The sequence below is a fragment of the Mustela nivalis genome (assembly GCF_964662115.1).
Source record: "Mustela nivalis genome assembly, chromosome: 19".
Classification (NCBI taxonomy): domain Eukaryota; kingdom Metazoa; phylum Chordata; class Mammalia; order Carnivora; family Mustelidae; genus Mustela; species Mustela nivalis.
In genome coordinates this window covers 22,692,854-22,704,973 of record NC_139038.1, presented here as the reverse complement: position 1 = coordinate 22,704,973, position 12,120 = coordinate 22,692,854, and the positions used below count along the sequence as shown (strand labels likewise).

General features: G+C 36.7%; 1 protein-coding gene across 32 annotated transcripts in view; it reads right to left on the bottom strand.

Moving 5' to 3' along the window:
* The window catches only part of TNRC6A (trinucleotide repeat containing adaptor 6A), a 198,385-nt gene that overhangs the window by 47,782 nt on the left and 138,483 nt on the right, over positions 1-12,120 (bottom strand). The window lies entirely within an intron of this gene.

Genomic DNA, 12,120 nt, shown 5'->3' with positions numbered 1-12,120 from the left:
GTTACCCTAAAAGAATCCTCAATTCCCTGGAAACTATTCTTAATCTGCCTCATTTTTAATGTGTTTGGTCCCTATTCTTCATCTTTGAAAGAACACAAGAACAAATAGAAAGGGTAAAAAACAATCTGATCATTTCTTTACAAAAAGGCCCAGTTAACAGCATTTTTTGTTGTTAAAACGTAAAGTCTGGACCAAACAGGACAAACTAAGAAAGGGGAGGCAAATACAAATATTACAGAATGACAACTATGAAACTAATTAAATTGGAGAAGTAACTTATACCCTGTCTTAAGCAAATCTGAGAAATACCACTTGTCCACTGTACGAACAATGTAAAATTACAAACAGTAGATTTCTAAGCTCTAGAAGAGATTCAATAAGAAAACAGATGGAAATGCCTTAAAGTGATGAAGATACACCCGATCTCTGAACCTACAGAGAGGCAGCATGGTATATGAACTTTTGGTGCCAGACGGACCCAGGTATTAATCCCAGTGCTGCCTTTACTAAGCTTTGTGTCTTTGGGCAAGGTGTGTATAGCTTACGGAGCCCATGGTCTCCTCTGTAAGATAGGGATAAAACCCATACCTTGCAGGACTAGCCTAAAGTTAAATATGGTACCACTTTATAGAGCACTAAACACTAGTAGTGGGCATTTTTTTAATGATTGACACAATACCACCTTATCCTTCTATAACAGCTGAACGTTTCTGTGAGAGCATGATGCATCTTTACAGATGCCACTGTCAGAAACATAAAGTGAAACATCTCCATGTGACCAATGAGGACACTTGGGAGAAAAAGCTGTTTAAGAACTGAGAGCTCCAGGCCTGAAATTCGAATAGCCTGCCACCAGAACTGGGTTATTTCTGCGTCTTCCTCCTTGTCTGTACGGTACAAGTCATCTTGGTCTAGTACCCAGCATAATGTAAAAACCCAGTAAAAAGAGGTTATTCCATGGGCCAAATAAAGGCAGTATTTGTCCAATGTCTACAATGTGCACGATGCTGAAATAAAGAGGTCATCAGTATTGTTTCCAGTAGCCACCCAAACCCATTTCACTTCCCCCTACCCTCTCCCCGCAGCTTTAGAGTCTCCTTCATTTAGCAGTCTGGCCTCACTACTGCCTTCTTTCTCCGAGCCACTGGTGGACTTAGCCTACCTCATTAACACTAATACATCTTTTAATACATGATCTCACCTTTTTCAAATGTAACTGATTTTTCTAAAGTAATACAAGCAAACTGTCATTCAGGAGGACCCGCACTGAAAAATCACAAACATTCTATCTATGGCTTGGAGTCTTTTCCATTCCTCCTGAAGGCAAGTGAAAAGCCTCATGTTAAGAATTTGAGCGAAGTACATTCTAGGTCTAATTACTCTACGTGTGAAACTTCCATCTCCCAGACAACTTAATGCTTCCAGAAAGTACCAATAATGTATATTCCTTTGCCACAAGGAAAATATGGCACTAGACTATTCTAAAGTACCTGCGAAACAAACAAACAAAAAGATAAAGTATGTGTAATTATGAAATCACAGAGAACACAAAAACTCTAACTCAGCCTTCACATGTTTAGTACCAGGCTCAACGTGGTATCTGGCAACTGAATGCGACCTTACACCACTTACGCTACTACCCAGTGCTAAAATACAGGCTGTCACTTTATCACTAACAGGAAAAGAAAAGATTGTAATAATTTAAAACCCAAATAAGATACTGTTAAAAAGATGCAACAGGAACATGTTCTTTAATACAATCAAGGAACTAGAAGATAACCTACAGGCAAACACTGTGAATGGCCTCCATGAACAATGTACAAGAACCTCAACACTCCATTAAAAGTGACCAGGAATTCCAAAGCAGGATTTATTTTTTTAAAAGGTTTATTAATTTATTTATTTGACAGAGATCACAAGGAGGCAGAGAGGCAGGCAGAGAGAGAGAGAGAGAGAGAGAGGGAAGCAGGCTCCCTGCTGAGCTGAGAGCCCGATGTGGGACTCGATCCCAGGCCCCTGAGCCAAAGGCAGTGGCTTAACCCACTGAGCCACCCAGGCGCCCCCAAAGCAGGATTTATGTCTGTGACATAGCAGCCCCATCCCTACCGCATATTCAGAGAGCTGCTGTACTTATGGACAAAGTGTCCTGGGGACAATAAGGCTGACATAGGGGCTCATTTCTGGAGCCAGAAAATTTCACCAAAACCAGTAAAAACGTTAAGACAATGTAACTACTGATTGTAAAACTGAACTAAATAACCTGAAATGAAATATCAGCTATTAACGTGAAATGTACTAGAAGAATAAAGGAGAAGTTAACAGTGTGTGTAAGTAGGGAGGTAAGAATGGGGTTGCTGGATAACAGATATAATTACTGAGTACTTTTGGCTACTGTATATACACAGTTAAAATTTAGGTTAATTATGTCAGTATATATCCAAACCATTGGAAAGAGGGGGAAAAAATGAGAAAACAAGAAAACCCGATCCTTTCAACAGATAGAGAAAAGGCAATAAAAGAATTATTTCAGAACTGCAGTTAATATGAAATACAAAAGAATATGCCAAGCATAAGCCCCCAATGATCTGTAATCAAAATAAATGTGAATGACTTAAATTCACTTATTAATAAAGGACCTTTAGTTTGTTAAAAAAATAAAAACTTAACGAATACTTTGCAAAATCAGTCCTGAAATAATACAGGAAGTTGAAGAGCAGAAAGTACAAAGACAGATGCAGGATGAAAAATGCTAACAAAGTTTAAATAAAAGCAACATTAAAGTCAGGTTTAAAAAAGTCAATCAGAAAAGTATCATAAAGAATGAGATATCTCATGCTGATAAAAGAAACCAAATAAAAAGATACAAACAGCAAAGACTCCTATGTACCGAACTTTAGTATAAAAACATGCAAATCAAATGGAGACAGTAAAACTGAAAGAAACAAACAACCTTTTTTGACAAATACCCATGGAACAGTCATTGAAAGTACACACACACACACCCCTACGGCACTAAAGAAAACATCACATTGCAAAAAGTACAAGTAATACAGATGGTATTTCTGAATTACATGCAATCACATTAGAAACAACAAAACTGGGATGCCTGGGTGGCTCAGCTGGTTAAGCAGCTACCTTCGGCTCAGGTCATGATCCCAGCGTCCTGGGATCGAGTCCCACATCTGGCTCCTTGCTCAGCAGGGAGCCTGCTTCTCCCTCTGCCTCTGCCTGCCTGTACTTGCGTTCTCGCTCTCCCTCTGACAAATAAATAAATAAAATCTTTAAAAAAAAAAAAAAAGAAAGAAACAACAAAACTAGCAAATAAAATTGCCTTAAATATAGAGCTGAAGAAGAAATACCAGAACTGCAGGGTTATCAATAAAATGCTACTGAAAACTACACATAATAAATTTTAAAATATGGCTAAACCAGTACTCAGGGGAAATTCGTAGCCTTAATTATTTTCAATAAACATGAATGAATATAAAGCATCTTACTCAAGGTAAAAATGAACTAAAGGAAGCAGAAGAAGGAAGGAGCAATCAATGATCTTAGAAGTGAACTAGTAACTCCAAATAAAAGTAAAAGTAGCAATCAATGACCTTAGAAGTGAACTAGTAACTACAAGGCATGACTTTAAGAAAAAAATTAACGAGTTAACTTAATTTTTAAAAAACGAAAATGGAAAAAAATGAGATGATTTTCTAAAATTAAGATATTTCTGGGGTGCCTGGGTGGCTCAGTTGTTAAGCATTTGCCTTCAGCTCAGGTCATGATCTCAGGGTCCTGGGACTGAGCCCCACATCTGGCTCCCTGCTCAGAGGGAAGGCTGCTTCTCCCTCTCCTACTCCCCCTGCTTGGGTTCCTTCTCTCACGGTGTCTCTGTCAAATAAATAAATAAAATTTTTTAAATTAAATTAAATTATTTATTTAGGCTCAACTCTAGAAATAATTTGAAAAGATGGGGGAAGGATTTAACACTGACCCCACAAAAGGCAAGAAAATAAAGATTATTAGCACAGAAGAAATGGAGGAACTGATTAAATCTTCCATCAGGATCAGACAGTTTGATCAATATTACCATATGTTCTTTTTAGCATACTTTTAAGAAACATGTAATCTAAGTCTAAAGTTATTTAAATTGTTGAAGAGCACAGCATAAGACAGAACACCAACATTGTTACTAGTAAGTCTGACAAAATTTTAGTAATCCTATAGAATGGGGAGAAAAAAGAAAAAGTATAAATCGTTCCAGGAATTTAAAAAAATAAAAAAAGACATTAACTCCAAATGTAGAGATTCTGGAAATACAAGAAAATACTATGTATAATCTATACTTATAAAACAAAGAAAAACAGTTAAAAGGAACAATCTTTCCTGTAAAGGGCCAGAGAGTCAACATTTCAGGCTTTGCAGGCCATCCAGTCTCTCTTGCAACTACTCAGCTGTTGTAGCACAAAAACCAGCCACAGACAACACATAAATGAATGGATGTGGCTGTGTTCCAGTAAAACCTGATATACAAAAATAGGCAATGGGCCAAATTTGCAAGCTCTAGTTGCCCAGCGTCTGCTCTATAAAATATAATTTACCAAAATCAGCTCAGAAGAGAAGATCCTATAATAATGATGAAGACACTGTAAAACTCCTCCAAGATTTACTTCTCCAAAAACCACGTGGCCCAGATGACTTTATAGGGATTGTGCATATAAAATCCTCATGAAACATATCCTATCAACTTCCATCAACTGTTCCAGAACAAAGAAGTGCAGATTCAAAAGACTGACTAGATTCAAACCTTGGCTCTGCAACTTACTAGATGCATAACCATGGCCCAGGTACTTAACCACCCGGTACCTCTGCTCCCTCATCTGTAAAACAGGGGTAAGTATTAATACCTCTACCAAGTAGGGTTGTTGTGAGGTTTTAACAAGATAATGGATGTAAAGAACTGAGAACAGGACCTGGGACCTGGCACCTGGCTACCACTCAATAAATGTTAGTGACCACTACTGCCATCTAGATTAAAAAAGAGGAGTAAGGATGACCCTCAGGTTACTGGTTTGGAATGTGGACAGACAGTGGTACCATTTACCAAACAGGAAACAGAAGACAAAAACTAAGTTTGGGAAACACGTCAGAATGAGTGTAGTGAGTTTAGGTTTTAATGTGTTAGGTTTGTTGTTACTATAGGACAGCAATTCTCAAACATTTTGGTCTCAAGACCCCTTTGCATTTTTAAAAGTTAGAATACCAAAAAAGCTTCTGTTTATGTGGGCTACAATTATATTTACCATATTAGATATCTAAACAGGGAAATTAAAAATATATTAATTGGTTAAAAAAAAACTCTTACATGAATGACTATATATTTTCTGAAATAACTATTTTCCAAAACAAAAAACCAGTGAAAAGTATACAATGTTTCACATTCTTCTCAATTTCTTTAATACCTGGCTTAACAGAAAAGTACATTTTCACATCTGCCTCTGCATCCAATTTGTTTTAACATCCACATTATGGAACTTCTAGAAACCACTACGTACTCATGAGAAAAAGAGTGAATAAGACAAAGTCTTCCAATCATTACAAAAATAGCCTGACCTTGTTGATCTCATGACAGCTTCAGGCAGCCTCTTACGAGTCTTCAGATAAACTCTGAAAACCACTGATATGGGATATCCATGCATAGAATGCAACTGAATGTACGGTTCTAAAGTTCAGTAGAAGTATAAACTAAAAATATAAATTTAGGATTTATCATACAGGTGGAAAAAAGTCAGGAGAGTAGAATGAGAAAAAATGTCAAGACCAAAAGGATGGGTCCCCATGTAGAGAGAAGAGAAGGAAAGGCGAGTAGAAGTTAGGACTGCCAGGGAGGCACGAGAGAAGGGGTCATTTATTTTAGAGAATGGTCTACCTACTCAAGCAGGGATTTCTTCCTCAAATTCTCCCGGTCCCCAATAGATTATCTCCTTCATACAATTCAAACGCATCCTAATCATCTACAATGTCCCTCCTGTGATTTCGGCCCTCCATCAATACACTCTTGCAAAAGCCTGCCGATGGTCTCCTTGGCTTACATCTTCACATTCCCTTCCCCCAATTTTCACCCCTTCCCCAAAACCTATCATCTCTCTGCCCAAGTTATCTATATCACTAAAGTAACATCAGAAATCATCTAAAATTCTTGGCATGGGGCGCCTGGGTGGCTCTGTTGGTTAAGCCACCGTCTTTGGCTCAGGTCATGATCCTGGAGTCCTAGAATAGAGCCCCATTATCAGGCTTCCCCTGCTCTGCAGGGAGCCTGCTTCTCCCTCTCCCTCTGCCTCCAAACTCCCCCTGCTTGTGCTCTCTCTCTCTTTTGTTCTCACCCTCTGTCAAATAAATATTTTAAAAACAAATAAATAAATAAAGTCCTTGGCATAGCCAGATTCATATCCTGTTACGTCCACACACATTTCCTTCTCTCCCACACCAAGTGTCTGCAACACTCCAAAAGATACCATTCTTTTTTGTGATGCTCTTTGTGCCTAAAATGCCTTGATGTCTTTCTTGCACATCTTTCTATCCAGCTTTCCCAGGAAACAACTAATCATCACCCACCCCCAACCTAGGTTCTGCTAATCTTAAAAGCATTTTATGACAAGCAATTTCCCCTCCTCTATTCCCATAAAACCCTTCTTAATGCATGCCTTCCACTGCACCTGCTTACTTTAAGTGCTGGCTTTTCCCTTCTCCTTCTCTTTATCACTGGCATTCCCAGCACCAAATACAGCAAATGGCCAAGAACTGCTAGCTGAATGAACAACTGAAGAACTATCAGCATATGATAGGGTGAAACATTGTGCAACACTGACATTTAAGAAGTGGACTAATTAAGAACCAGTAAAAAAGAAAGAGAAAAATCAAGAGATGTAGAAAGAATAAGGAAGATGATGGTAGCTGGTCAGTATGTTGCTGAATAACTCAGTGGTTACAGATCTCTGCTCAGGAGGAAAAAAAAAAAAATCCAGAGCCAGCATCTGGAGAACAAGTTCATTCAATATGGTTGTTAATCTGGGAAGATACCCTTATCAGCCATAACATGATACATATCGTCCATAACACCAGAAAAGTATTTTGAAGGAATTTCATTCAGTCAGTACAAAACATGCATAGGCACTAATAACTTTTTTATGTTACTTTTTTTGCCAGACTGTGACCCAACTGGTCTTTCGCAATTTAAAGCTGATGGGCAAAACTTGCATAGGCCCAGGAATAAACAATTAAAAAAATTATTTAGAATAGAGAAATTACTTGTGCAAAGAATTTAAACCAACATTTTCCTAAATCATGCTCCAAATCAAGACTTCCCACTTTGCAAAACAATAGAAGAACCAATATTACAATTAGATTAGTAACTTTTGCTACTTTCATGTATTTGATATTCCTTATGTATAAACATTCTATTATTCTGTAAACCTGAAGCTATTAAAAAAAAAATAGTCTATTCATTGTGGGGTAGGGGGGGAGCAACTGTCTTATGTTAAGGTAAAAAAATCAAGCTTAGATTTAATATCTCAAATCCTAAATATACCAAATTCTCGATTTGTAAATTTTTTAATTTACTGTTATTAAAATTTAATACTTACTTATTTTAACCTTTAATATAACATTTAAAAATGCCATTTAAATAAGTTTATCTCAGAAAACAGTAAATGAGTAAACTCTATTATCTAAAAGTTCAATAGAAACAACAGTTTAAATATAAAGTAGCCATTAACATCCTGAATTACACTACTTAATACCTCAAGCCTTTCCTTTTTTTGTATCTTTCCACCAGTCTGTAACTTAGCTTTGTGTAAGAGTTTTCATATTGGCTACATTACAAATCTCCTAGAAATATTGGCTTAAGTATCAGTATAGTATACAAAAATATCATTTTAAGACATGATTTCATTTTAAGAGAATGAAACATTAAACTGCCCTCCAAAAAAATAAAAACCGTATACAGATTTGTGTTTAAATTCTTAAAAGAAATGAAACAGTTGAAATTACCAGTTCAAAATAATACAATACGCATCCATGAATACACTTTTTAAGTGCTTTTTAAGACTGCTTTAGGCAAACTTTAAATTTACCTAAAGTAACTATTTGTAATCTCAGTATGTATACAGGAAAAACAAAACCATCATGTTAAGCTCTTTGAAGGCAAATGTTGAGTACCTGGCGAAAGCTCCTCAGTTGGAAAATGTTACTCTCACATAAAAGCAAAAGTACAGGATTTTTCTAAGTATTTATTTTTTTAAGATTTTATTTATTTCACAGAGAGAGACACAGCAAGAGAGGGAACACAAGCAGGGAGAGTGGGAGAGGGAGAAGCAGGCTTCCCGCTGAGCAGGGAGCCTGCTGAGGGGCTAGCTCCAAGGACCCTGGGATCAAGACCTGAGCCAAAGGCAGATGCTTAACAACTAAGCCACCCAGGTGCCCCAGTATTTATTTTTACTAAGAGAAAATTTCCTACCTTCTCAAACAAACATGAGTAGGTGTAATCAACAAGATAAAAATGTACTAAAGCAATTTAGTAACAAGCCAGAGTTTCCAGAAAATAAAAGGCAACATTTCTAGCTGTCAATAATTAGTTTAAACTCCAAATGCTTGCTTGGTACTTCAGAAAATCCTTACCATTGCTCAAATGGTATTTTAAAAAATAAAAGTCATCTATAAACATTCTTTAAAATCTTCATCACAGAGAATGATTTTATGCTCTTAAAAGCCACAACTTAACTTCTGGAAGAAAAGCTAATATCCTACAAACTAGTATATTTAAACTGTAACTGCATTTTAGGCCAACACCACATAAAAGATTTGTCATTCCTACCTACAGTTAAGGTTTCCAGTAAGTAATTATAATCTCTTTAAGCCTAAACTCTCAAATCAATCATTCTAGCTGCCCTGCTCAAACAATAAGGTAGTTTTCAATAATCTTCACTTTAAAGAATCTGCTTCAAGATCAGAGTTAGAGCCAACAAGTATGGGTGAAATCAGTTCTTCCAGCCTTCCTGATTAATAGCAGCCGAGTCACCCCAGGGCAGTTTCAAAAAGCACAAACCTGATGAAAACTTCAAGCAGATTAGAAAATTCTCTATACCAAGAAATTCCAAAGAAGGGGGCTTCCAACTTCTGTTGCTTTCCAACTCCACAGCTTTCCGCAGAAAATGGAGGAAAGGTACAATGTCACTTCACTGCTATGGAAGTACTGCTCGCCAACTTCCCCTGTATTTGAGGCCCATTAACTCAAATTCCATCGCCTTATATTTTAAGAGGGACAGGAGGGGAAAGAAGAAGCCACAATAATGGTTAAACAATGCAAAGACCATTGTATTCAATTAAAATTGAGCCTACAAATCAAATTTATTTAAAACTTGGCCAAACATTGTACTACTATAAAAATCCTCTTCTTACTCATTAATAAGCATCCTGGATGATTTATAATATAATTCCCCTTTATGATATACATTCCCTGTCCTATACTGACTTAATTCATTCTGGAATGCTGAAGGGCATTGAAGGGCACAGAAGGGGCAAGTCTGGCTTTTAAGGTGATACACATAGAGGCAATGCTAGAATTTTCACTGTGGACAAACAGCTGCGGTTTTAAGTGCCACTAGTCAACCTGGAAAATACTCAAATGCTTGTCAATCCATTAACTTCTGCTAATCCTTAGCAAGTTGAACTAAATCGGTATTTGATAATGTGAAAAACAACACTTAAAAGCTAATATGAAATATAACACACCATATTTATACTTTTAACAGGTACAAAAAAATCTTAATATTTTGGTTAAAACATTCCTAAAGTAAGGAAAAGTAACACATACCAAGGTATCATAAACAACTGATTCAAAATTAAATACTGAACTTTAAATATTACACTGAATTCATTTAATATTATTTTTACATTTTTTTTCAATTCATTTAATTCACTTCACAAATCATCCAGAAATGGGAAGCATACCTTTTCCTGGGTCTTAGGGAAACATCTACATCCAATCCCTCAGGGAACTCAACTTCCTACTCAAACATTCCCAAATCAAATTACTAACACAAAGAGATACACAGCTGATTTACCTCAATACAATCTTCTACTCTCCAGCAAAATGCCTGAGCAATCTGTTCTAAAGTACAGACCTTCTCTAACGGCTGGAGGAGAGGTACATGCTTTATAAGAAAATAAGTCAGACTACCCTGCCATCTCTTTCAGAACTTAGCATTTTAGAGGTGATTCTTAAATTTGTTTTATTATAACTGCTATGGGGATATTTGTTAAGAAAAAAAAAAAGACTCTTTAGCCTCATAGATTTACTAAATCAGAATCTGTATTTCTTCAAACAAGGGTCATACGTGGTTGTCACATCTAAGTAAATTTGGAAAACTGTTCTGACCGATACTGCCGCTACATGTAGAGAGCTTTGGACTTCCATTAGTGACTTAAAAAAAAAAAAAGACCTTAAAAGTTATGCAATAAAGGAAATGTCCTCACTCACTGAAGATAATAAATTATTTAGGAAATACAGGACAGTTAATTTTTTTAATTAGAAAAAATATAAAGTTCAGGGCGCCTGGGTGGCTCAGTTGGTTAAGTGTCCAACTCTTGATTTAGGCTCAGTTCATGATCTCAGGGTCATGAGATCAAGCCTCAGTCAGGTGGATTCTCTCTCTGCCCCACTGTTAACCCCCCCACTTATGTGCTCTCTCTCTCTTAAAAAAAAAAAGAAAGAAAGAAAGAAAGAAAGAAAGAAAGAAAGAAAGAAAGAAAATAAAGTTCAGATAAATCAAACAGTTAATAAAAAGCTTTTAGAAAAGATGGGCAAAAATTTTTCTAAATCTGGATAAATGGTAGATTTTCCCAGCGTAACTCAGTCAAGTAATCAGTGAGTAAAAAATTGTTAACTTTGACCAAATAAAATTATACAATACTGCTTATTTTTGCAAGGGTGTGTGTGTGTGTGTTTATTCCAAACTAAAAGGCAAACTAGAAAAATATCTGTCCTTTAGAACAAATTAAAGGGATCCATTCTCTCTCCTCTCCCACTGTCTACCCCAATTTTCCTTAAATGAAGGACAAGAGGTACTGTTTTGGGATAAGGCCCTTAAAGCTAATTCAGGGAAACATTCCACAGAGTCACTAGAGTTTAGGGTCAGAGTTTAACCTAAGAGTACAACGGTTATTTAATTTTGCTTTTCTTGCTCTGAAATATATATTTGCATCCTCTGCATATATACCCCTTTGCGAAGTCTACTATTGGGCAAAATGTAGGTATTTCTGCCTGATACCTCAACTTCAGAACAAGTTCAAACGTATGATATAATCCATAATTTTGGAAATATTGGCATCAAATATATGAGACAGAATGCTAATAAGTTTATTATACAAAAAGCTCATGTAGGTGCTCCTGGGTGGCTTAGTGTTAAACCGCACTCTGCCTTCGGCTCAGGTCATGATCCCAGGGTTCTGGGATCAAGCCCAGCACTAGGCTCTCTGCTTGGCAGGGAGCCTGCTTTCCCCTCTTTCTCTCTCTCTGCCTGCCTCTCTGCCTACTTGTGATGTCTCTCTGTCTGTCAAATAAATGAATAAAATATTTAAAAAGAATAAGAAGAAAAAAAAAAGCTCATGTAAACTGGTAACAAAAGGCCCAGGAAATAAATGGGTTAAGAACAAGAATGGGAAATTCATAAAATTAAAAAGGCACAAGTAATTAAACATATGATATTCCATTTTACCAATAAATATAGATCAAAGCACTAAAATACCAATTTGGGCCTGCCAAATTTATAAAGATAATAGACCCCATTCACATGCTGCAAGACCTATTCCTTGCACTACGGCAGATGCTGCACTGTGATTCACCCATGGTGGGTTGGGCTCTACTTTAATGAGAGGAAAAACCAAATCACCGTCTGGGTGAAGAGGAACTCTGAAGTGACTGGGGACACTGCTGGTATGTCCAGTTGAGGCTGAAAGGTTGCTAGGATACTGCACAACCACAAGGTTGGAAATTCAAATTCACTAAATATTAGCTAGATGCCAGGCACTCTGATACCACTTTAGCCTCATGATTCTATAAATTTAAAATAT